The sequence below is a fragment of the Trachemys scripta genome, chromosome 7 (genome assembly GCF_013100865.1).
Source record: "Trachemys scripta elegans isolate TJP31775 chromosome 7, CAS_Tse_1.0, whole genome shotgun sequence".
Lineage (NCBI taxonomy): Eukaryota > Metazoa > Chordata > Testudines > Emydidae > Trachemys > Trachemys scripta.
This window is the reverse complement of record NC_048304.1, coordinates 61,055,863-61,061,496: the sequence shown is the minus strand read 5'-3', so window position 1 is coordinate 61,061,496 and position 5,634 is coordinate 61,055,863. Positions and strand designations below refer to the sequence as shown.

The window sequence follows — 5,634 nt, the reverse complement described above, 5'->3', positions numbered from 1 at the left end:
CTGGGCTCGGAGCTGGGGGTCAGGGCTGTGGGGGGGATGGGGTCGGGGGGGTGTCCGGCTCAGAGGGGCTGGGCTCGGAGCTGGGGGTCAGGGCTGGGGGAGGGGGATGGGGTCGGGGGGATGTCTGGTTCAGAGGGGCTGGGCTCAGAGCTGGGAGTCAGGGCAGTGGGGGATGGGGTTGGGGGGGTGCCCGGCTCAGAGGGGCTTACCATGCCGCTTACCCCTCTCCCAGAGCCTCAGCATGTCCAGGAGCTCCTGCCGCTCGGCCTGCCGGAGCTCGCAGCTCCGCCCCCTTACCACGCGGCTCTGAGCGGGAGGACCTAAGGCCCCGCCCGAGCCATGCCACTGCAGAGGTGTCCAGAGCCACTCCTGGACGCGGCATGCTGAGGCACCAGGAGATGGGGGTTTTCCTGTCACTTCTGGCAGAACCATTGAACAGGCACCCAGGGCTCGATTTTTACAGGTGTTTCGGTGCCTGTCTGCCTCTTCAGGTGCCCAAATGACCTCTGGGAATTTGGCCCCCAAGGTATGTCTACACTGCAATTAACAACCCATGGCTGGCCTGTGCCAGCTGACTTGGGCTAAGGGGCTGTTCAATTGCAGTGTAGATGTTTGGGGTCAGACTAGAGTTCAGCTCTAGGACCCTGCCGGGGGGCGGTCCTGGAGTACAGGCTGCAGCCCTAGCTGGAACATCTACACCACAATTAAACAGCCCCTTCACCCAAGTCAGCTGGCCCAGTCTATTAGCCAGATATGTACCATATTTGGCAGGGCTGGATTTACACCTTATGCACCCCAAGGCACAGCATCTTCAGTGCCCCCCCTCACCCCCCCGCCTACAGCTGACTTTTGTGTCTTCTGTAAAAAATGAAAGGAAAAGAAATATAAACACAGCCAACCTGGGAAGGCACGAGACCCTCAGCCATGCACAGCACTCCCAGCCCGAGTTGGAGCGCAACCCACCCACCCCAGGTGAGGCGCAAGAGGGGGACTGTACCTCTCCCCACAGCGAATGGTCCTCGGGTGTCTTCTGTCCCTCCTGCAGCCCGGCGCAGCAGCCGTGCCCCAACTCTGCACATGCAAGTGAATGGTGTTCCGGCCACACCTCTCCCCTCCCCTCCCCGGCACAGGGCGGAGGCAGTGGGGCGGTCAAGATTGGGAAGGTGTTGTAATGCTCCCTGCACCTTCAGCAGCCGCCCCGCCCAGCCATGGCCACAGCGCCCTGAGGTGGGCTGGCTCAAACACTTACCCTGTTCCAGTCCCAAACGCTGGACGGACATAGAGTTTCCAGGTGTCCGGTTTTTGACAGGAATGCCCGGTTGAAAAGGGACCCTGGAGGCTCCGGTTGGCACAGCCAACCGGGCCGTTAAAAATCCGGTCAGCAGCACAGCAGGGACCAGTGCTAAGGCAGGCTCCCTATCTGCCCTGGCTCTGCACTGCTCCCGGTGGTGGCCTCCAGATCCCTGCGGCCACTAAGTGCCTGGGCAGTTAGGGAGACTTTGAATGCTGCCCCCACCCCTAGTGCCGGCTCCACATCTCCCATTGGCCAGGAACTGCAACCAATGGGAGCTGCGGGGGTGGCGCCTGTGGGGGCAGGGGCAGCGAGCACCACACAGAGCCGCCTGGCCACGCCTCTACCTAGGAGCTGCAAGGACCTGGCTGCCGCTTCCTAGGAGCCGCAGTAAGCGCTGCTGGGACTCTGCACCTCGCACCCTGTCCTGCACCCCAACCCCCTGACCCAGCCCGGAGTCCCCTCCCACACCTAAACTCCCTCCCAGAGCCCTCATTCCCCCCAACACCCCAACACACTGCCCCAGCCCTGAGCCCCCTCCTGTACTTCAAACCCCTCATCCCCAGCCCCACCCCAGAGCCCCCCCCCCCCGCCCGAGCCCTCACCCCCCCCCACACCCCAACCCCCTCCCCCAGCCCAGAGCCCCCTCCTGCACCCCAAACCCCGCATCCCTGGTCTCACCCCAGAGCTGCACTCCCAGCTGGTGTCCTCACCCCTCCTGCCCCCCAACTCCCTGCCCCGTCCCGGTGAAAGTGAGTGAGGATGGGGGAGAGCGAGTGACGGAGGGAGGGGGGATGGAGCAAGCAGGGGCGGGGCCTTGGAGAAGGGATGGGGCAGGGCCTCAGGGAAGGAGGGGGCGGGGCAGGGGTGTTTGGTTTTGTGTGATTAGAAAGTTGGCCCGTGCCAGGAGGCCGCCTGCCCACAAGGGAGCTGTATGTAGTCAGTTTTTAACTTTTAACCCACTTTTAACTTTTAGGCACCCCTAGAATGCCGGCACCCCGAGGCATGGGCCTACTGTGCCTAATTGGAAATCCTGCCCTGCATATTCATTTATATATGAGGAACTGGGGGGGTCAGTGATTTGGCCAAAGTCGGAGCGAGCGACAGAAGCAGGATTGGGAGCCCTGGCTGTAGCGTGTAAGCTGTGTGGTCTCATATAGACTGTCTTGCTTCCCTTCATATCTCTCGCCCAGGCCCTCTCGGCTGGCACAGCCGGCTTCTCTGGGTGCAGGCACTCAGCAGCAGCAAAGTCCACGGGTCAGGGCAGCAGAGCCCTCATCCAGACGAGGGGACACGAGTGGTGAGCAAAAGTGACAGTGGTCAGGCAGGGCCAGTTACAGATAAAATGCCACACCACTGCTGGTTTTTGCCAGTTAGGGCTCGCTAGCAACATTGGAAATACAGCAGTGCAGGGAGCTGATTGCAACGGGCTGGGACCCCCCTTGAAGGGAGAACAGAGGAGGACATGCCCTGGGAAACTGGCATTCTCTAGGGCACTGCCACGTTTTCCAGCCAATTCAAAGCTGCCCTGGCTGATATCCTTGGCTATTCTACAGAGCATAGTCCACAAACCCTCCTCCCTGGGGAAAGCCACAGGTGGGTTTCAAAAGAGTTACACCTGGGATGAAATTGGTCCAATAGTAACTTTCCTTAGAAAGGAGCCCAGGGTGATCAATTGCTTTGGCATCAGGCAAGTCTGCTCCCTAACTGTGCCAGCAGGAAAGGCCTGGCCTCGGGGCATCCTTTCCATCACGACAGACATCAGTCACTGTGCATAGAACATGCTTGTGAATAATGCTGGCTGTGGTGGCTCCCGGCGACAGGGGGCCTGGCGTGTCCAGGTATCTGATCGGCCAGCCAGTGCAGGCCACTCAGAGGTGAGCAGTGACGCACCGTTATCCAACACACCCTGGATCATGGAGCCTCTGGCCAGGCCAAAGGATTTTCCAAAATCTCATGAATACGTTAAAGGTTTGTATCCACCTGTATGTGACATCTGTCTTCTGGAAGACATACAGGTGGTGCTCTCTAAAGCACTTGGGAAACACTTACTGGCCCACTTCCAATGCTAAGCCAGTGAGAATGGGGACAGAACATGACTGCTGGGGGATCCCGAGAGTGGTGGTTATAATGCTAGAGTTCCATGCACCTGCGATAATGCTGGCTGCACAATGCTTGCTTGTTTTTTCCCAGTTGATGCTACCAAAGCACTTGTCCAAACCTAACACAATGGCTGTGAAGAAACAGAACAGAGCCAGAGTTCCTGGAAACCTTGCTTTGGGCTGACAGCCTGGGCTCGACACCTCTCATACTGACTCCTTTGTGAGTGACTGGGTGGAAACAAGCTAGATCTGCTGCTTCGGCCGAACCTCCTACATCAGCTGTGTGAGTAAGGCCCAGCCCCACGCCCATGACGCAAACGAGGCTCGGGTTATTTCTGAGACCCACCACACTAGTGAAAGGAGGGGCAGGGAAGCAGAGTGCCTAAAAATAGGAATCATGGTTCGCCGATAACAACATGAAGCGATGAAAATGCTCTCCAGCCTTAGCCATTCTGGTGGGGGGACAGAGCACCAGTGGGTGTTATTGCAGTGGGGAAGAGGTAGAAGTCGAGCAAAGTGAATGCCTTTTCCTGCGCAAACACACAAAGCCCATGTGCAGATGTCTGTCGGCATTCTGCATTTCATCAGCTAGGCGTACAGAGCCTGAGTGAGCCTCACACACCAGCCTATGCCGCAGTCCTGCATCCCAGAACCATTAAATGGGGGAGGGATTGAACCTTTGGCTAAGAAGGGGCAAATAGCACCAATTTCATTGCCTGTAGCAAAGTGGCTGCTGCTCAGAGATGCAGTCTGCCATGGATAGCAGAAATACCAGCCAGCCGGTGTCTCAGTGGACTGCCACTGAGAAGCAAAATCCAGGTTCATCTGATCAATTTCCAACATCCTCAGCTCTTTGTGTCTCTGAGCTCTGCAAGGGCGGAGGCTGAGAGCAGAGTGTGCAGGACACCCATGCACAGAGAAGTTTGACAGAGCCATGTTTATAATCCCATGAAGTGGCTCTGTGAAAACACCAGCCAATACAATAGAAAGAGAAAGCAAAATTCTGCTGTGGGCTATTTCCGAATCATCTTGTGCCCCTGTGTGTTGTTGCAAAAGCAGCTTGCTCTTGGAGAAAGGCAATTCCCTTCAATCCTTGTGAGGCAATGGTGCCGCAGTTCCTCCAAACTTCACCTACCGAACCCTTGAATGTGTCAATATAATTTCCCAGCCCTAAGCCTATGCTGCTGCCTGGATCTACACTGCCTCCCTCCCAGCCCTGAAACCCAGCCATACACCACTCCTGTCTCCTCCGGCTAGACGCAAAGGATAGAGAAAGCCGCCTGGGTACCATGCCAGTCCCCATCTATGTAATTAACATGCAACCGACACAGCGCCCCGTCTCCGCAGGGACCTCTCCCACCAGCCCCACCGGCCTGCTAGGAAGGATTCAGAAATCACTTACGTGGTGGAAAACGCTGCTGTTCTCCCTGCAAGGATTCTGCCTGTAAATGCTCTGCTGGGGTGAAGGCAGGCGGGCTGGTTAAGACTGGTTACCTAGGTGATGTATTCCAGGGCTGTGGGAAGAATTTGAAAGCTTCAAGGAGCAGCCTGGCGCTTTAAGAGCACAGCTGCTCACAGCCCCTGCTGGCTCCCTGCCAGCTGAGGACCTGAAGCATGAGGCCCTTGAGAGCCCCAAACAGCTGTCACTCCCAGATGTGACTGGTCTCCTGCATCATTCAGGGGCAGGTGCTAGGGGCTTGGTCTTCACAGTGACCCCAAGGCTGTCCCCAGGGCTGGACGCTGCCTCTTGCCCTTCCCTGCAGGGTTCTGGTAGCTCTGACTGACGACCGGGCAGCTCCCACCAGGAGGGCCGGGTACAAAGCGCCACTATCGTCCCTGTGCACCCCTGGCACAGGCAAGTGCAGCCTGCCCTCTCCTGGACAGGGTTGGGCAGGAGCTGGGCCATGGCACTGCAGGGCAGGGCTCGTCCTACACCTCCTGAATGGCAATGCCATGCGCCCGCTCAGCCTGCATCCAGGGAGGCTGTGGGTGGCATCATGCTTCCAGAGGGTGGCAATATGAGCCCTCACTGCCCGGCAGCACCAACCCGGGGCCTTCACTGTGCCCTCTGGCCCTTTGTGATTATGCTGCTCCATGGTCCCCTTTTCTTCCCCCGACCTCGCAAAGGGCCTCAGCACGGGAGCAGCCCCACTCACTGGCTGCTGGTAGCTGAGTGCACAATCCACTGCCTTGCTGAACTGGGGTACCACTGCAGTGCAGCTCCCCGGGGAGCTGACTGTG

General features: G+C 58.2%; 1 protein-coding gene across 2 annotated transcripts in view; it reads right to left on the bottom strand.

Moving 5' to 3' along the window:
* CALY (calcyon neuron specific vesicular protein) overlaps positions 1-5,158 on the bottom strand; it is a 43,190-nt gene extending 38,032 nt beyond the window's left edge. Inside the window, exon 1 of one of the 2 annotated variants that reach the window (XM_034777777.1) lies at positions 4,796-5,158. The gene's annotated coding sequence lies outside the window, so the exon portion shown is untranslated. The remainder of the gene's footprint in view (positions 1-4,795) is intronic. The other variant, XM_034777776.1, reaches the window with a different exon arrangement.
* Positions 5,159-5,634: the final 476 nt, after the last annotated feature.